Source organism: Gopherus flavomarginatus, chromosome 6 (assembly GCF_025201925.1).
Source record: "Gopherus flavomarginatus isolate rGopFla2 chromosome 6, rGopFla2.mat.asm, whole genome shotgun sequence".
In the NCBI taxonomy this organism is placed as follows: domain Eukaryota; kingdom Metazoa; phylum Chordata; order Testudines; family Testudinidae; genus Gopherus; species Gopherus flavomarginatus.
In genome coordinates, this window is record NC_066622.1 from 67,498,874 (window position 1) to 67,519,710 (window position 20,837).

Genomic DNA, 20,837 nt, shown 5'->3' on the forward strand with positions numbered 1-20,837 from the left:
AATCAGGGTGCTGCCCCAGGAGCAGGGAACCACTGCAACACCCTGGGACCAAGCACTGGCCTAGCTGGGTTCTGACCTAGGCCTTAGGGCAGAACCCACCATGGTAAGCACTACTGGAGAGCCTGGGCTTGCTAGCTGAGGCCACTGGGTGGGGACTAGCCCCCAGTCCAGGGTAATCTAAAATCCATTCAGGGACTGGTCTGCTGGGCTGGACTCTGGCTTGGGGGAGATGAAAAGCTAGGCGTAGAGCCATGCTCACTCTTGGCAGTGGCGGAGTGGCATGGCCTCTGTCCCTGCACTAGCACACAGTCAGGTGTGGCTAATCATGCAGGAGAGCCCTATCCCTAGCAAGGGCTGAGGACCTGGTTTCCCCCTGCGATCAGCTCTTGCTGTCAGACTGGCTGCTGTTGATCGTAAAGCTCAGAATTGAAGAACTGCTTCAGTCAGCTGGGGTCAGTGCCAGAGACCCCAGCTGGGAGGGAGTCCACAGCATCTTTCATTTCTTCCCCCTCCACCTCCCCACTCCTTGCTGTACCAGGCCCCAAGCTCTGAGATCCAGATGTCACTAGATTCAGATGCCCCCTGCCATATGGTCCACGTCTCTCAGATTCTCCACCAAAGCTATATGGTAAGTACACCAACTCTAAGGCCCCTGGCGCCTAGCTGCCCTGGGAACTGGTTTGTGGGGGGAACACCAATCCTTGTGGTGGCTCTCATTATTCACAGGGGGCATTTCTGCATACATATGACAAGAGCTTGCTGTACCATGGGAGGTGGGGGCTGGGCCAGGGATGCTAGGGAGCAGGTCAGAGGAGAAGGGAGGCCTTGCCCCGCCCCAGGAGAGAAGGGACACCTCTCTGTGAGGATCCTGATTTGGGGCAGAGATGTACCTGCAGAGCGGCTTATATGTGTCTCATGCCGACCAGAGGTTAGCTCCCCTCTGGCCCTTTCAATCCTGATGCTAATCTAGACTGGATCTTGGGCTCTGTAAATCAGCAGTGCTCCCTAGCTGATTTACACCAGCTGAAGATCTGGCCCCTCATGTTCTTAGCATCAGCACTGGAAGGGCCAGAGAGGAGCGAGCTTGATTGCAGCGTGAGCCCGCCCTACCTAACCTCTGACCAATGTGTGAGAGTAATGAGCCCCTGTCCTTGCAGGTGCATCTCAGATTCCAGAACAGAGTCAAACCCCAGCACTGATCCCATGCCAGCCATGTTCCACCACAAGGAACAGCCCTGCTGAGCTGGAGAGCAAAGTCTGCAGGAGTTGCTGGTAGAGAGGAAGATGGAGGCATGGCTTGGGAAGGGAAGGGCTGGAGTGTCATCAGCATTTCTGAACCTCCCTCAGCTGGGATGTTGGCTGAGCCGTGCCTAGGAGAACATCCCCCTTCAGCTGTGCCTGGTGAGAAGAGGCTGGGTAGGTGGACACGAGCCATTCTGTGCTAGAAGGAGGGTCACATAGGAAGGCCCGCAATGCCGTGTCCCAGCTGGAGGAAGTGCCCGTTTCCTGAGCCAATGCCACTCTGCTGTCTCCCCACTTAGCTGGACGTAGAGCAGAGCAGACGGCTGCCTGGCCAGCTGAGAACTCTTGGCAGGAGGAGCTGCTGGTGGCAGTGAGTTGGAGACAGCCTCAGGGCTACATGAACGTGCTGCACTCTGCCAGCTTGGCAGCATGGTGCTGCCTTTCTGGTGGGCCCTATACCACCAGCACGTGCAGGAGGCGCTCACACACGCACACAGCTTGTTCATATTGCTTCTCACAAACACCACGGTAAGACTCAGCTGCCTGCACGTGCATGTGCCTCCGACATGTGCCCTGTGCCTGGCTCCTCGGGTGAGCCACTCTGACATGTGACTTCTGCTGCATGTCCCACCCTTTCCTGGGGTGGGCACTCAAGGTGGGCCTCTATCCTGCCTCCCCCAACACGTCCTTCTAGGGTGACCAGACCGCAAATGTGAAAAATTGGTACAGGGAGTGGGGGGTAATAGGAATCTATATAAGAAAAAGACCCCAAAATTGGGACTGTCTCTATAAAATCAGGACATCTGGTCACCCTATGTCCTACCAAGTCATCTGGTATTATCTCCTCTCGGTGTGAGCCTCTAGATGTACTCCCCTACCCCCATGGGAGCCCCCATGGCACCCTCCACCCCCTGCTGCATGCATGCTTGGTGTAAATCTGCAGGTCCATGGTGCGTGCACCTTTAGGGTTCTATTGTTGTATGGTGTCACAGACTCACAGGACTCCTACTGTCTCTCAGTTCCGTACGATTCCTGGGAGGAACACCCTTCAATGCGACAGCCCTTCTTGGGATCCACTCTGGGGGGTAAAGCCATACGCCCCTTTCCCTCCTGGAACCGCACCTCTCTGAGCTTTCAGCATGCCTGTCTCTCGCCAAGGCCCACCTCCGGGAGTCCACTCCCACAGGGAATAATGCAACCCTGATCTCTAAACTGCCGTGACTCTCAGCCAGCGTAAAACAGAAGTGTTTATTGAACGTCTGAACACAGCATGGGAAACTCTCAGGGCCTCAGACCTAGCATCCCTCAGCATAGTCCATCTAGGTCTCTCCTGCATCCAGGTAGGTTCTGGCTGTTCTCTTGCCCCAGTCCAGAAGCCCCCCCCCACCCCCTCCTTCTAGCCGATCATCCTATATCAGCGGTTCTCAAACTGTGGGTCAGGACCCCCAAAGTGGGTCCTGATCCCATTTTAATGGGGTCACCAGGGCTGGCATTAGACTTGCTTGGGGTGAAGCCGAAGCCTGAGCCTCACTGTCCAGACTGAAGCTGAAGCCTGAGGGCTTCAGCCCTGGGTGGTGGGTCTCAGGTTACAGGCCTGTCCCTGCCTGGGGCTCTTTGTCGGCGATCTCTCTTATCCCAGACGGGCTGAAGCCCTTTGGTTTTGGCCCTGCCCTTGGGATTGTGTAGTAATTTTTGTTATCAGAAGGGAGTCGAGGTGCAACAAAGTTTGAGAACCCCTGGCCTATATCACCAGCCACAACAGCTCCTCCCCTGTCCTTTGTCTTCCTTCCCAAGTAAACAGGTCGCTGGAGCCCTCTGTCTTCTGTCCTTTGTTCCCCTCTGGCTGGAACTGGCTAGTCAGGTCATCAGGGTCCTCTCTCTGCAGCCCATTGTCCTTCCACTGGCCAGAACTGGCCAGACTGCCAAGCTGGGGTGGGCCTCCTGGTCACCCTGTCACCTGTTGCTAGGGTCCCCCATCTCCAGGCAGTTGTCTGGGGTCACGGCTACTAGTTGAGGTCACACGTCATCCTCTGTAACAACAAACTCCCTCTCCCACCGTCTTGTTAAACACACCACACCAGAAACTATGATCCACACAGTATTCATGCAAAACACTAAGAAAATCCCCCATTTCATCACATCTCTCCCCGCTTCAGGTCTGAACTGAATGGGGTCAATCGAGCCAGTGACCTGGGGAAGTTCAGGTACCCCTCTCTGGGACAAAGCATTGGCTAGAACAATTGAACCTTTATCAACATGGATCACGTCCATCTCATAACCCTGGAGGATCAGACTCCATCTTAGGGCTTCGCATTAGCCCCTTTCAGTTGGTGCAGCCCTGCCCTGCATCTGAAGCATCTGTGGACACCCTGAAGGCTTGTCCAAGTCTGGGTTTATCCAAGTCTGGGTTTACCAGGACCGGCCCCTGGATTAGAGCCGCCTTCAACACACAGAGTGCCCTCTGGCACTGCTTGATCCAGACTTCCTTGTCCGGCTTGCCCTTCTTACACAGCCACAGTGGGGTACAAACCTCCAGTAGTACCCTGCCATCCCATTAGAGACCTGGGCCTGTCTTTTGGTTTGAGGAATGGACCAGTCTCTGATCCCATCCACCTTGACAGGCTCAGCTTTTTGATGGCCGCTTCCAACCTAGTGGCCCAGCTATGACACCTCTGCCATCCCCACCTTACCCTTTTTGTCTTCTGTAGTCGTTCAGCATCCTGGAGGTGTCTCAGCCCCCTCTTCACCTGGGACACATGGTCCTCCCAGGTTGGCCTGAAGACACCGATATTATTTATGCTTGCCCGGGCACAGTCCTCCACCCCCCTCAGTAACGGATTCCCCAGGCACTGGGAGGTGGCAGGTGCTGCCTTGAGGCTGATAGGTAGGACTAGGATCCCAAAGAGTCTCATAGGGGTGATGAGAGCAGATTCCAACCCAGCATCTGGATCCAAAGGTACCAGCCAGTAGCCTTTGGTGATATCCCAGTGAGGTAAGCACTCTCACCCCCTGCCAAACTTGATTAGGAACTTGTTAGCCCTAGACATGGGGCATTCACTGGACGTGGTGACAGCACTGAGATTCCAATACACACAAAGTCTGATTGGTCCCCAAGAAGGATGGATCAGCGCCACGGGAGAGGCCCAGGGCTGGTGGGTAGCTGGATCACCCATAGAACCAACATGTCACTGTCCTCTATCTCCAGGTCCTGGGCTTTTTTCCCAGTGACTGTGAATGGGGAACAGCTGGTGGGTGTGTTATTTTTGTCTCCCCTCCCCCCCGTGGACAGCTTTTAGTGAGCCCAGGCTGGAGAGCAGCTGCCTGTTGGGCAAGGGTTAGCTGGTCTGAGAAGAGGATTGATTCCAGCGGGAGGCTGACTCCTGTCTCAGGGAAGAGATACACCAGGAGATTCCCGCCCCCCGCCCCGCCTCCGCCCACACATAACCAGCACCAACTGCTCCCTGTCAACATGTGGCTTCATTGTGTCGACATGGTACAGTCATCCGATTGGGCTGCACCAGCACATGACTCACCTTCAGCTGGTTCATGATCTCACAGGCCTGTCCCTGTCCCAGTCCCAGGAGCCTGTCCCAGTCCCAGGCACCCTTCGCAATGAGCCAAGATCCCTTTCCTGGTCCTGGGTGCCATAGGAGTCAGCATGCTGCTGTATTAGCCCTTCTGCTTTCATAGAATGATAGAACTGGAAGGGACCTAGAGAGGCCACCTAGTCCAGTCCCCTGCACTCAAGACAGGACTAAGTTTTATCTTGACCATTCCTGACAGGTGTTTGTCCAACCTGCTCTTAAAAATCCCCAATGATGGAGATTCCACAACCTCCCTAGGCAATTTAGTCCAGTGCTTAACCATCGTGACAGTTAGGAAGTTTTTCCTAATGTCTAGCCTAAACTGCTCTTGCTGCAATTTAAGCCCATTGCTCCTTGTCCTGTCCTCAGAGGTTAAGAAAAACAATTTTTCTCCCTCCTCCTTGTAACAACCTTTTATGTACTTGAAAACTGTTAACATGTCCCCTCTCAGTCATCTTTTCTCCAGACTAAACAAACACAGTTTTTTCAATCTTCCCTCATGAGTCTTGTTTTCTAGACCTTTAATCATTTTTATTGCTCTTCTCTGGACTTTCTCCAATTTGTCCACATCTTTCTTGAAATGTGGCACCCAGAACTGGACACAATACTCCAGTTAAGACCTAATCAGCACGGAATAGAGCGGAAGAATTACTTCTCGTGTTTTGTTTACAATACTGCTAATCCATCCCAGAATGATGTTTGCTTTTTTTGCAACAGTGTTACACTGTTGACTCATATTTAGCTTGTGATCCACTATGACCTCCAGATCCCTTTCTGCAATACTGCTTCCTAGACAGTCATTTCCCATTTTATATGTGTGCAACTGAATGTTCCTTCCTAAGTCGAGTACTTTGCATTTGTCCTTACTGAATTTCATCCTATTTACTTCAAGACATTTCTCCAGTTTGTCCACATCATTTTGAATTTTAATCCTATCCACTAAGGCACTTACAATCCCTCCCAGCTTGGTATCATCTGCAAACTTTATAAGTGTACTCTCTATGCCATTATCTAAATAATTGATGAAGATATTGAACAGAACCAGACCCAGAACCGATCCCTGTGGGATCCCACTCATTATGCCCTTCCAGCAGGACTGTGAACCACTGATAACTACTTTCTGAGAATAATTTTGCAACCAGTTATGCACCCACCTTGTAGTAGCTCCATCTAGGTTGTATTTCCCTAGTTTGTTTATGAGAAGATCATGCGAGACAGTATCAAAAGCCTTACTAAAGTCAAGATATACCACATCTACCACTTCCCCCCTATCCACAAGGCTTGTTACCCTGATATGGGCCATGAGGATATGACACATGCTGGGTGAACAGCAGACACAGGAGGCGGCCTTACTGCAGGTGGCCAAGCCATCATTCACCTCCTATGCTCAGCCTCAGTCCTCCATGTGGGACATTGGCTTCCCATGAGACATCTGATTCAACCTGGGAGCTCCCTAGAGAGAGACACCCCCACCTCTTCTCAATCTCAGTGTGAGCACCCTCCATACAGCACAGTCACTTGCATGACCACACACACCCTGTGACCTGGGCATAAGCCAGATATGTCACCGTGGAGCCAGAGCCTGAGAATTACAGAGGGGAGGTATATCTACAAGGCACCACTGGCAAAGCAGTCCACCCACCCGCAGGCAGAGGAGCAATCCATCTCCTATCACAGCGAGTACTTGGACAAATCAGTGCAAGGAGGAAGAAGAGGATGGAGGCTGGGGCTCAAAGGAGAAGGCTCCATTACTGCCCTAATAGAGTCTAGGAGCCTCAGAAGCTCTTCCTCACTGAGGCCCAAGCCAGAGAGTTACAGGCTCACTCCAAAGCCATCTAACACCCTTGTGATGGCTGGTGCAGGAACTACAGAGGCCAGCCCACAGGATTTATGCTCTATCCGTATGTAGAAGTCTATAAACTGTGATCAAGTCACCCTTAACCTTCTCTTTGTTAAGCTAAGTAAATGGAGCTCCTGAAGTCTATGACTGTAAGGCAGGTTTTCTAACCCTTCAATCATTCTCATGGCTCTTCTCTGAACCCTCTCCAGTTTATCAGCATCCTTCTTGAAGTGAGGTCTGGACACAGTATTCCAGCAGTGCCAAATACAAAGGTAACACAAACTGTACACCTACTTGATAGCCAAGGATCAAGTCCTTTTGGCTACAGCATTGCCCTCGAAGCTCATGTGCAGCTGCTTATCCATCATGAGCCCCAAATCTTTTTCCAGAGTCACTGCTTCCCAGGATAGAGTCCCTCACCATGTAAGTGTGGCCTGCATTCTTTGCTCCTAGATGTACAGCTGGCTGTATTAAAATACGTATTGTTTGCGTGCATCCAGCTTATAAAGCAATCCACTTGTGGGGTAAAGAAGGAGCAATGTATTATGGGAGGGTTTTGCTACCCCCTTCCTCTGAAGCATCCTCCAGCATGGCCGGAGGTGGGACACTAGGTGAGCTGGGGTGAGGTATTCTGTCTCTCATGTGCTTGACTGGCTCGTTCCTGCCCACATGCCCAGAGTCCAACTGATCACCAGATGTAGGGCCTGGAAGGAATTTTTCTCCAGCATAGAAATTGGCAATCTCATGGCATAGAGATTGGCAGTGACCTTAGATTTTTGTTTTTTCCTTTGCCTTCCTCTGAGTGAGTCACATGCCAGGATTATTTGGGTGTATCTCATGTAATCATTTCTCTGCCACTGTGGGGGCCTCAGGCACTGGTGCACCTTGGTCCTTCCTATTATCTGTCTGTGGAACGTAATAGTTGAGTCTCCTCAGGGCTGTACCACTTTGGCCTAATTTCAGGTATTGAGTTTAGTGTGTAGGTGCTGGTGGCCTGTGATATAGAGGAAGTCAGACTAGATGATCTGGTGGTCAATTCCGGCCTTAAGCCCTATGACTGCATGACCTCCTGTATAGCACAGGCCAGAGATTTTCCCCCAAAATAATTCCTGGAGCAGATATTGTAGTAAAACAGCAATCATGATTTAAAAATTGTCAGGGATGCAGAATTCACCACAACTCTTGGTAAATTGTTCTAAAGGTTAATTCCCCTCACTGTTAAAAATGTATATCTTATTTCCAGTGTGAATTTGTTTCGCTTCAACTTCCAGCCATTGGATCGTGTTCTACCTTTCTCTGCTAGCTTGAAGAGCCATTTGTTAAATCTGTGCTCCTCATGTAGGTACTTATAGCCTGTGATCAAGTCCCCCCCTTAACCTTCTCTTGATTCAGCTAAATAGATTAAGCCCCTTGAGTCTGTCACTCTAAGGCAGGTTTTCTAATCCTTTAATCATTCCTATGGATCTTTTCTGAATTGTCTACAATTTATGTACATCCTTCTTGAATTGTGCACACCAGAACTGGATGTAGTATTCCAGCAGCAGCTGCATCAGAGCAAAACACAGAGGTGAAATAATCTCTCTGCTCCTACTCAAGATTCCCTTGTTTGTGCATCCGAGGATCACATTAGCCTCTTTTGCCACAGTGTCACACTGGGAGCTCATGTTCAACTGACTATCTGCCACAACTCTCCAGTATTTTTTAGTACCACTGCTTCCCAGGACAGAGTCTGCTCCCCTCACCCTTCCCGTGAGTCTGGCCTGTGTTCTTTATTCCTAGATGGATACATTTACATTTAGCTATATTAAAACACATGTTGTTTGATTGTGCCCAGGTTACCAAGTAATGCAGCTTGTGCTATACCAGCGACCTGTCCTCTTCATTGTTTACCACTCCCTCAATTTTCATGTCATCTGCAAACTTCGTCAGTGATTATTTTGTTTTTTCCAAGTCATTAATAAAAATGTTAAATAGTGTAGGGCCAAGAGCCAATCCCTGCAGGATCCCACTGGAAACACAACCATTCAATTATGGTTCCATGTCTATAATTACATTTTGAGATCTATCAGACAGCTTTTAATCAATTTAATGTGGACTAAATTTTATATTGTTCTAGAATTTTACTCAAAATGTTGTGTGGTACCAAGTCTAATACCTTACAGGAGTCTAAGTATATTACATCAACACTATTAGCTTTATCAACCAAACTTGTAATCTCATTAAAAAAATCAAATTAGTTTGACAGGATCTATTTTCCATAAACCCATGTTGACTGGTATTACTGTAATTATGTTACCCTATTTTAACTGTTTATTACTCAAGTCTCATATCAACTATTCCATTATCTTGCGTGGGATTGATGTCAGACTGACAGGCTTATAATTATCTGAGGCATCCCATTTACCCTTTTTAGATATTGGCACAACATTGGCTTTCTTTGTGTCTTCTGGAACTTCCCCAATGTTCCAAGACGTATTGAAAATCAATATTAATGATCTAGTTTGCTCCTCGGTCAGCTCTTTTCTAACTCTTGGGTGCAAGTTGTCTGGACCTGCTGATGTTAAAACGTCTAACCTTAGTAGCTGCTGTTTAACATCCTTGTGAAATACTAGTGGAATGGTATGATGACGCGTACAAACCCCACACTGAAGTGCAAGGTGTTAAGGAAAAGCTCCGGGCCCAGGCAGCCTCCTCACAATCACACCTGCAAAGCCTGCACAAGCTGGAAGAGGGGCTTGAAAGGGGAAACAGAGCAGCTCAGAAGGAGGCAGGCAATGGAAGGGAGCAGATAGCTGCTCTGAATTCTTGGGAGAAGTACAGCTCAGGAGCTCATTGCCAGAGACTTGAGCAAACCTACAAAAAAGAGGCAGAGGACTGATTGTGCAGGTCACAGACTTTACTTGAGACTTTTTGATTTACACTGTGGGGAAAAGGAGACTTGTGTAGGAAGTGGTTGGGGGACAGTGCTGATTAGCACCCCAAGGTGCAGAGCGTAACTGCCCATCAGTGGGCCCTGGACCGGAGCCCGGTGGAGAGGGCAGTGCTTCCCTACCCATTCCAAGAAGACATGAGAACAACAGGAGTCTTCACCTTGGGGAAGAACCCAGATGGGGAAGACCCTGACCGTTTGACCGCCCAGACCCCCCTAAGTCCCCGTGCTAAAGGGAAAGACTGGAAACCCTTCAAGGGGCATTGAAGGACAGGATGATATTTGCAACTGGGAGTTGACCTGCCATACCCCTGCTTGCTCACTAGGCAGCACGGTTGGTGGTGTTCCATCTTGTACAAATCCAAAGAGTCTTATCACCTTATGGTGAGACTATATCATCTGTTTTTTCCAAGTACAGAACAGAAATATTTATTGAACACTTTTGCCTTTTCTGTATTTTTATTGATATTTCTACCATTTCCATCTGGGGAGGGACTGATACCACTGTCAGGAACCTTTTTGTTCCTACTATACTTTAAAAAAACTCATCCTTATTTTCCTTAACTCTGCTAGTGACAGATTTTTCCCTTATCAATTTTCTACAGTTCCTAGCTTCTGATTTATATTATCAACTTCCTCTTTCTTCCATTTGTGATCTATCATTTTTTGTTATTTATAGCTGCCTTCAGTTCCCCTGTAAACCATGTCGTTTTTTTAAACAATATGGCCTTCTTCCTCGATTGTGGCTTTTCAGGCATTTAGTAAAGAGTTTTTAAAATAAGTCCCAATTATCATAAAGGTTTTTCCCATTCAATTCTTCCTCCCAGCTGATTTGGCTCATAACTGTTTGCAGCTTTGTGAAACTGGCTCTTTTAAAGCATTAGATCAGTGTTTCCCAAACTTGGGATGCCGCTTGTGTAGGGAAAGTGCCTGGCGGGCCAGGCCAGTTTGTTTACCTGCCCCATCCGCAGATTGGGGCGATTGCTGCTCCCACTGGCCGTGGTTCGCTGCTCCAGGCCAATGGGAGTGGCTGGAAGCTGCAGCCAGTATGTCCCTCAGCCCACACTGCTTCCAGCCGCTCCCATTGGCCTGGAGCAGTGAACCACGGTCAGTGGGAGCCACGATCGGAGGAACCTGTGGACACGGCAGGTAAACAAGCCAGCCCGGCCCACCAGGGGCTTTCCCTACACAAGCGGCATCCTAAGTTTGGGAAACACTGCATTATATATATAATTACTGGTCTGGACTGTATTCTGTTTGCACATTATGACCATTGTCCATGATCATTGTACCTAATAGTTCTGTGATCAGTTCCTCTTTACCTGTCAAGATGGGGTCTAATATATAATTCTGCCATGTTGGATGCAACACTTTTTGACTTGGGAAATTGTCAGCTGTAATGTTCAGAAATTCCAGGAATGTTTTATTACTGGCAGCATGAGACTTCCAGCTGTGTGTTTCTCAGATTAAAGTCTCCCATGATCACACAGTTTTTCTCTCTACTACATGGGCCCTGGCAAGGTTCTTCCCGGCCAAGCCCATGGGCTCAATGAGCTTTCTCCGGAATGTACTCCACCACCACCACCAGTTTCCCATTCATCTTTCCCTCCCAATTGTCTCTCAAGTCCCGGGGTCTTCCATACACCAATTCAAAAGGGTGGACCCCTGTAAATTTCTGGGGCAGCCCCCTCACCTGGTGCACTGGTCCCCCTGATGTTTAGAGGGAGGGACATGGTGTACTTCTGGTGAACCACCAGCTGCCCCCGATCCCACAATGTTCAGTTTTCCTAGTAGTGGATCCCTTTTCTTACAGGGATCTTTCCCTGCAGTTCTTCCCCAGGGTCTTGCAACATCAGGGCCCATAAGGACTCTCAGCTTTTTCAAGGAGGAGTTCTTCTGTTGCTCGGTCTAAAGTTCGGCTGCTGAGTTCAGGCCCAGCCCTCATTGGCTGTGCCTCAGTTTCCACACTTCTTGGTCTCAGCCCTGTTCCTGATAACTCGCCTCCTCCCACTGGAGGTTCCACGCCCCCTGCTGGGTAGATTGCTGGTACCAGGCCAAGCACCCCCCCTCCCCCTTAGCTACAGCCAAGACCCAAGGTGCTGTCTGGCCAGGTCTCCAATACATCCCCCATCAGCACCTCACAGGTAGCTAATTATGCACCCCAACCTCTTTGGGGCCAGCTTTGGGTCCCCCATTTCATATGTATCTTCACTACAGGACCTTAACTTGGGGTCTGATCACCCCCTTCAGGGTTAGGTATGCATTGGGCACTACTGGATCTGGGTCCACCACCTAGGCTGTCATCACTTTAGCCCCCATCTAGGCAACGAGCCCACTGCTTTGGTTATAGCATCAGAGCCAGCATGAGCCACCTCTTCCCAGTGCAGGACCGGCCTGTCACGCTCAACTCCAGGGATCTGGCTGCAGATAGGAAGGCAACTCAAGCCTCACAGATCTTCCTTTATGCTACTAGCCAGGGGAACATCCCCTCATCCCTGGCAGCCGGGCTGTTCACATGCACATTGGCTCTCGCCCTCTCTGCCTTCCTATCTCTGGGTTCAGCTTTTTGACCATTACAGGGTCTGGATCCTGTCTTAAAGAGACACAGTTATCCAAGGGTACATCAAAGTTGATGTGCTGAAAGACCCCAGTTACCAGCCTTCCCCCTCCCCCCATCCTTCCTCTGTCTGCACAGGAATCTGGGCCATAGGCAGGGTGAATGGCTTTATATTTGGGACCTTCACCCAATTTATATAGTGCCTCAGCAGCTGGTGGAGTTGCACCACACTGACAAGAATTCTCAGTTCCAGAATGTCTCCACCCCGTGAATATCTCCCAGTTGATCACCACCTTCTGCTCCCACCAGGTATCAGAGGTGCCTGAGCCCAGGAGTGTATTACAAGACCTGTCTGCTGGACTTGGGGTAGAAGCCTGTCTGCCACTCCTCCCTGGCCAGCTCTGCCCCCAGGAGCTGGCTGGGTGACTGCTTCCTCTGAAGGGATAGAGCTTTTCTCTCTGAGCCTGTATTACAGGTTGTCTTCCCTTTGCCAAGTTAACCCTTTGAGGGCTCTCTTGGGCCAAGATTTCCTTTGTTTTTAGGCATTGCACCACCTTGTGTCCTTTTGCCTACAGTAATTACATCCCAGGTCTCTCGGGTCCCATATGGGTGTCTGCCTATTCTGGCATTTGTGGGAACCCCTGCATTGGCTTCCTAAAGTCTCACCTCTGAGAGGTCTCTGGGTGACTCCCCTTCTGAGTCCCCAACTTGAATCTCCTCCCACTCCAGATCCACTGTTTATAAACTCATTTGCCAGCATATGTGGTCCACTAACCACATCTTAAGGTCTGGATGGCAGATGTTAGACAGCTGCTCCAATCCCATCAGATTATACATGTCTTTGTGGGGATATTCTCCCAGTGGGGTGGTGAACTCCTTGTAGGTGACACCTGGGGTCTTGCATAATCCTGGAAATGTTTTCTACATGCTTCACTGGTCAATTCAAACTTAAGCAGTAATGCCTGTTTGAACCGTTTAAAATCCCCGGATTCTGAACATCTTTATGGATTTGGGACCAAGTGTGGGGGTAGAGGGGTTAGAGAGCGGAGCTCATCCATAAGATCAGCTGAGTTTGAATCAGAAGTCTTCTCACAGGCAGTGAGGTTGGCATCAATATCCTTCCCCCATTACACTGGGGCACACTTTGGAATTTAGGCTTCCCACTTACCCCATAGCAAGTCCTCTTTGCCTGCCTCTCCTCCAACTCCAGTTCCTGTTTCCGATGCTCCAAGCAGTTTGCTAACCTGCTAGCCTCTGCTCCTCCAGCTCCTTCACTCTCAGCTCGTTTCCATCTCTTCACCTCCACTGGAGGGAACCCAGATTGGGCTGTCCCCCTCCCGTCCAGGGAACCGGGTCTGATGGACCCACTGCTGCTGCCCCGACTGCCACCCTGCTACTCCTAGGCTCTCTAGGCATGTGGGGAGCCCCACTGAGATCTGGCCCTTGCTCTTTGGACTGGTCACTGTCTACCAGCCAGGCAATCAGCTGCTCCTGGATGAGCCTCCCAACACTCAGCCCTCTCTCCCTGCACAGACGTGCAAGGTCCCTTTTAGGGAGCTGGTTCTAGGCCCTTTCCTTGCTGGTTCCTTCAATTCCTCTTGTCTTATCTCTGGCAGCCACTCACTGCAGAGCCTCTCTGCTTGCAGCCAACTGTCTACAGGGTGCATCTACCAACCATCCTCTGCTACCAAGTTGTCATGGACTCACAGGACTCCTCCTCTGTCTCAGCTCCCTACGGTCCCTGGGAGGAAGCCGCTTCAGTGTGACAGCCCTTCCTGAGGGGTCCACTCTCTTTCGGGGGTTAAGCTGTTAGCCCCTCTGCCTCCTGGAACTGCACCTCTCTGAGCCTCCAGCATGCCTGTATCTCCCCGTGGGCCCCCTCAGGGCGTCTGCTCACTCTGGACTCCCAGGGCCTCCATTCCCACAGGGAATAATGCAACCCTGATCTCTGGACCGAAGCGATTCTCAGCCAGGGTAAAACAGGAGGGTTTATTGAGCATCTGAACACAGCATAGGAAATTCTCAGGGCCGCCCTCCCTCAGCACAGTACATCTAAGTCTCCCTTGCATCCAGGTGGGCTCTGGCTGCTCTTTCGTCCTAGTTCAGAAGTCCCCTCCTTCCAGCCGATCATCCTATATCACCAGCCACAACAGCTCGATGAAGAGGTCACTGGAGCCCTTTGTCTTCCGTCCTTTGTTCCCCTCTGGCTGGAACTGGCTGGTCAGGTCACCAGGATCCTCTCTCCTCAGTCCTTTGTCCTCCCACTGCCCAGAACCAACTGACTGCCAAGCTGGGTGGGCCTCCTGGTCACCGGTCGCTAGAGTCCCCTATCTCCAGGCAGTTGTCCGAGGTCCCAGATGCTAGGTGAGGTCACACCTGGTCTTTGGTAATAACAAACTCCCTCTGCCAGCACCTCATTAAATACACCACACACAGGGGAAACTGAAACTCACACATTATTCATGCAAAACACTAAGAAAATTCCCCACTTTGTCAAATCTGGACAATACAATGTGACTCCCAGCCTGAGTGCCAGGAGCCTCACCCAACTGCCCTGGCCCTGCTCATCCTCCAGTGAAACCTCCTGAACATCCTTCAGCCAGTTTAAATGAGCCAGATCCTACCCCATGTGTGTGCCACTCTGGTCAGTGGGAGCTTTGTGCACACAGTGGCTGGAGGATTGTGTCCTTAATACTGACTGAGTGCTAGGTGGTTGGACAAGGCCTGGAGATGACCCCCTTCTGTCCTGCAATGGGACCTGGACAGTCCTTCACCTTTGGGGAACCCAAGTTGATGTGCACAGCACCAGGAGTGCGGAGTTCTCTGAAAACACCACTCCAACCTTATGCTGCTTGCTCTGTATTTATCTGGTCGACCATCTTTTTCCTTCCCAGACTCAAACACACTGGAGCTGTACAGGACCAAACTGAGTCTGTCCCAAACGCACCCAGCGACTGAGAACCTCATACTCCCTGGTAGGAAGGGGCAGGGCTTCAGTCATTCTGAGTGGGGCGTGTTCTGGTGTGGACAGAAAGCACAACATGAATTCATGCCAGTGATGGGAATTGTAGCATGAACAAGGGAATTGGTTGGTGCCTTTATACCAGTATGAAGCACTCACTGGTGGCAAGACAGAAGGCTGCTTCAGAAATCAAATGTTGTAAGGGGTGTCTAGATTTGGGATGGGGCGCTGTAGCTACTTGTGATTGTAATTAATTAGAAAACACCGATTACTAACCAAGGCTGGCTGACAGGGGATGCTATGGCAACAAGGAAAGGGAGGCAGAGGGTGCTTAGCAACTAGAAGGGGCTGACAGCAGGATTTTGAGAGGGACAGTTGAGAAATGGCAGCTGGAGTGTTGAATGACTGACTGGGAAATAATAGAATGAATGTTCCCCTTAGAACATGACTTAGAAGCGCACAGCTGTACAGCATGTGGGAGGACAGCCAACTCCATGCAGACAACACCCACACCCTGGACAAACAGATAAACTCGCACAGGGTGTGAACCATTGCCAGTTATTACAACAAGAATAGGAAGTGGCACAATGGGAATCTTTCCCCAGGTGACAGCTGTAGCAGGCAACAGGAGAAAATACAATGTTAATCTGTCCCCATGACTACAGGAGTAGGAGGTGGCATGAAAAGATTCCTTGTCCCCTGGCAACAGTTGTAGTGAGTTCAGGAAGTGGCATTACATGAACTGGGTTCCACAAGAACAGCTGTAAAAAAAACAGGAAGTGGTATTATACAACTGGTATCCTAGGAACTGACCTGTTAGTGAAATGGTGAGGGGTTGTGGCAGGTTAGGCTTGAGATGCAGCAGCAGAGCTGAGAATACAACCCCAGCCTGGAATAGCAGTGTGCTCTGAGGAGCCTGGGGCATAGCAGGGGCTCCTGGTCGGGACTGAGGAGTGCCATACTGGAATAGTGGGGGGGTTTCAGGTCAGTCTGGAGATGACTTACAGAAGATGCTTGTACAGTACTAGATTGAATATTGATTATTTTTTAAGTGCAGGCCAATCTTCTGGTTAAGGTTTTATGTTAGACTTACATGTGAGCTAAATAGTTCTTCAAGCTAAACAATAGTGCTGCTTGAAAAAGTACAGTTTGAAAAACTGCTTTGAGATGTTTTAGATCATTGGAGACAGAAGGAGGGATAGCTCAGTGGTTTGAGTATTGGCCTGCTGAACCCAGAGTTGTGAGTTCAATCGTTGAGGGGGCCACTTAGGGATCTGGGGCAAAAGTTGGTCCTGTTAGTGAAGGCAGGAGGCTGGACTTAATGACCTTTCAAGGTCCCTTCCAGTTCTAAGAGATTGGTATACCTCCATTTATTATTATTATTATTATTATTATTCACAGGAAAACTAGAGTCACCTTGGTTACGACCCTCACATCCATGCACATTTTGTTCTGGTCACCACTGATTGAAAGACTTGGTTATTGGTTTTCTTTCTTGAAGGCACTTTTGTTTAAAAATCAGTGACTTTGATTTGGTGAGGGATGAATTTTGGCTTGTCATCTGTGTAGCCAAACTTGAGGACTTAGGAGTCAAGGCTGATGCTTCCAATTTAAAGTTAGTGTAGTAGCTCTGCCATTAGGGGAAAAAAAGTTAATTTCAAAGCCTGGAGCATGAATCAGCTCATTTTTGTCTTAAAATGTTAAGTGCCAGATATATTATCTTCTGCCCTAGGTTCTGCTGAGTTAGAGCCTGAAATCAGGATTGCAGGCTGGAGATGGTGGATTTCAGATACTACACAGCTTTCAGGAATACACTAGCTAATCCATGCAAGCCAGTTTAAAGTGGCAAAGGGGAACCCCACCTATCAGTCAGAAGCAGATGGGAGAACCTGGAGAGAGATGTGAACTTTGAGAGAGAAAGATAGAAATTATTGTAAAGATCAATGCAAGATTTTGCCTTCAGATATAGCCAGAAAATCAGTCTGGAGAAGGTAGTTGAGAGGTCACTTTGAGAGGCCCAACAGAGCTCATAACCTCCCTGAGTTGGGCTTGAAATGTCCTGTCTTATTTGGAGCGCAGTGGAGATATTGTTCATTAACAGAATGCAAAAGCAGCATCACATTGGCAGCAAGTGGACAGAATCTGGAAGGGAGACGTGGGTTTTTAGTAGATTGTGGACGGAAGGTACAAAAAGGGCCTTCAGCCGGGAACAAGTTGGAACGTGATTTGCGAGCTGCTTGTAGATGCCACCTTAAAGAGTCAGGCTTCGCTTGCTGTTAGGATCAGTTAAAACTTGGCTCCCTGGAGTCACCTGATGTGTTTGTGACATGGTTGGCTATGAGTTATCTAGCTACAAGAGGTGGCTCCCAACAGCAATACTTGCCCACAGTAGATGAGACTGGGGTTGAAAACAAACTCTAATCTATGATATCCATATTGTAGTGCCATGCTATCATCAATGTATTTATCCCCCACCACTCCTGAAAGGGAAGGAAATGCTATTATCGCCATTTTACAAATGGGGAAACTGAGGCACGGGCACTCAGCCAGGTTCACACAGGGAATCTGTGATAGACAAACAATAGACCCCAGGTGTGTCAAAACACAGGCTAGTGCCCTAGCCACTGGTCTTACTGTAATCACAGGCAGATATTGGAAAAAATTCAGTGGGAGTTACAGCTGCTTACACCAGAGCTGAATTTGGCCAATTGACTCAAATATCAAGACTACCTACCATGTTCAAAAACCAAACTGGGGAGTTGGGGAAAATGGAAGCCAATGGTTTCAGAAGCAGCAAAATCCGCCTCTAAATCTCCTCCCCTCACCCCCGCCTCGCACTCAGGAGAGCTCTTTGCCATCCTCTGCACTTGACCCCTGTGTGGAGCGTGCTTGGCTGGCTTCCCAAATTCCACATATGCAGTGTGCACAGTGCACTAGAGCCATGTGGAGCGGAGAGGAGTCTATGTCCTTAGTGGATGAAGCAGACTCTGCAGGAGATCTGATTCTGTAACTGGCTCAGGAGAGGAGGCCTCTTAAAAGTCAATTAGAGGACCGTAAAAATAAATCAGTCTAGGACATTATGGGGCTGCCAGCAAATCTGGATGAGGTCAGCGTTGAGTGGATTCTGGATGCTTTTGATTGGGAGAACTTCTCTGTCTCTGGGTCAGTCTGATCTGAAGGCTAACCCTAGAGTAGCTCTTTTAACATGTCAGTCTAAGACCTCAAGGAGTGAAGTAGTACAGGAAGCAGCATACACAGGATTGGGCTCTGAACTGCAGGTTAGGAGACATAGGCACTAATCTCTGGTGTTCCCTCTGTGCCTCAGTTTCCCCATCTGTAATATGTGGATAATAATATTGCCCTTCCTTTGTAAAATGCTTTGAGATCAATGGATGAGAAGTGCTAAGTAAAGAAGTCAGCATACGGGTCTGGATTATAAACTACTGCTTTCCTAGGAATGCAGGGAATTTGTTCCAGTTAAAATGTCCATTAAGGCATTTACAGTGGTGGGTGTTGCACACTGGATGAAGATCCTGCAATCAACCTGTTGCATAAATTGGACGCACGCTTTGTGGGACCTGGAGGATGAACGGCACTTTGTTGCATGCCTTCAATATGCAGGGAGGGACGGGGAGGGGAGGACATGGGCTAAGGAGCATTTGATGGCCATGCAAGGAGCTGGTGGCTCTGTTCTGTGTGCGTGACCGTATGAATGGGCCTGTCTAAACCCCATTTAACTGTGAAAATTCACTGGCCCATAGTCCTTTGGCTGGGGACAGTATTTCCATAAGCCATGAAGAATTTCAGAGATAAAATAGCACAAGCAATTATAAGGAATATGATTAAGAGCTAGATTGTGCCTTTAGGGCACCTGCCTGCATTGGAGAGGGCAAAGAGGGACTTTTCAGTACCAGCAGCTCCTGGAGGAAGGCCCAGAACCCACGTGGGTGCTGGGGGACCGCACACAGCACTGGCAGCTTCCCTGGTTGGTGCATATGGGCTTTCCCCTGGGCCTTCTGCACTGAGACTGGGATTGGGCCTGCCCACTGCAGAGGAGGGCGGCTGCTCGCAGAACTTGGCGCCATCTAACCAAAGAGTCGAGTTTGTACAGTGTTATGGATAGTCCCAAACTTACCCCTGGGGTAGCACCATTAAAGTACCTGCTGATGTATCCACAGCACAAGGCTGAGGTTACCGGGGTGCTTATATTGGTCCCAGAAAAGCTATGACCTCACCCACTTTGTCCCACTAATCGCCTAGGGCTGACAGGGCTACACCTGCACTGCACAGCTAGAGGATCTAGGTATTACTCTACTACAGTGGTCCCCAATGCAGTGCTGGTCAGTACGCGGGTGCATCTATGTGCACCCGCGTACTGACCAGCAGACCAGCATCTGCCGAAATGCTGCCAAAAAGTGGCGTCATCAAGAGGTGTCACTGCCGAAAAGCGGCATCACCAAGAGGCGTCGCCTTGAAATGCTGCTGATTTTTGGCGGCATTTCAGCAGCAACGCCTCTTGATGTTGCCGCTTCTCAGCGTCATTTCGGCGGATGCTTGTCTGCCGGCCACGGTCCTTGGTGGCTCGTTGTCCAGCGCCTGCCACCCAGAAAAGGTTGGGGACCACTGTTGTACTATTAGAGCCTCACCAGGCCAGCACTCAGGGGTTAAGCTGAGCTGAAGGCCATGGGACTGTGAATCCAGTCAGTCCAGCAGGGAAAGTCTCCAGAATTCTTCTATCTTGGATCCTCTCTCTGGGCCAGTGGTGGCTATAAACCAATGCAATTTCCATGCTCCTTGCAGGGTGCTGCACCCAGGCACAGCTCTCTGGGATACCAGCTGAGCAGCACCCCCAGTTCCCCATTCAAGGGCCTGGCTCCACTTCAGTGTCACTTGCCCGTAGGAGAGGGGGAATTTCCTCCCTGCTCTGAAAGTTGTGTTTCAGCTCCACAGGGCTGGAGACGGCTGAGTCAACAGAGCAATGAGAAACATGCTCTGCATCAGTGGAGAAGGGGCTGGAGGGGGCCTTTCAGAACCAAGGGAGAGCCCTGGACTAGGCATCTCTGGAGACAGCTGCTTCTGCAGAGGAGTTATCCTCCCTCCCAGTCTCCCACAGCATGCTGGGTTAGTTTTTCTGTTGAGCCTGGCTGCCACTGATCCTCTCCACTGACCAGGCTGCTGGGACCCTAGTGCACCTGCTTAAACCGGAATCATGGGCTAGGTGAACCTTAGTCTCTCCAGGGAATCTGTGAACATTTGGCTCTGGGAGTCTAAAAGGATTTAAAATTGTCTAGCTTGTCCCAGTCTGATGCAGAGGATGGGAGGGAGCAAGCAGTGGTATTGGGAAAGAGAAGAGAGGGCACAGTGGGGGCTGGGTCCCTGTAGCAAGGTGTGGCTGGCTTCTTTCAGAGCGGGGGATGTGTCAGACACTGCACAGCTGGCGAGCAGGGTAAATACACAGAGCAAATCTTCAATTATATCCCTTTCCCTAACAGGAAAGGCCCCTTGGCCCCAAGGCAGGAGACAGCCTGGTGCAGTCAGATGATGTGTCACTGAGAGTTACAGCTCTGTCTCCAAACTCTAGGTTGGGCATCAAACAAAATCAAAGTGGGGAACACTCAGATCCCACTCCTTGTACTTCCAGCCAGTTCTGCGGCCTAGTAGCAGTGTCTAGAGCTGAAGGCTCCTGGGACAACTCTCTTCACTGAGCTGTGGAGAGCCAGGTA

General features: G+C 49.8%; 1 protein-coding gene across 2 annotated transcripts in view; it reads left to right on the forward strand.

The window, feature by feature from the left end:
* PSD (pleckstrin and Sec7 domain containing) overlaps positions 1 to 20,837 on the forward strand; it is a 117,333-nt gene that overhangs the window by 64,803 nt on the left and 31,693 nt on the right. The window lies entirely within an intron of this gene.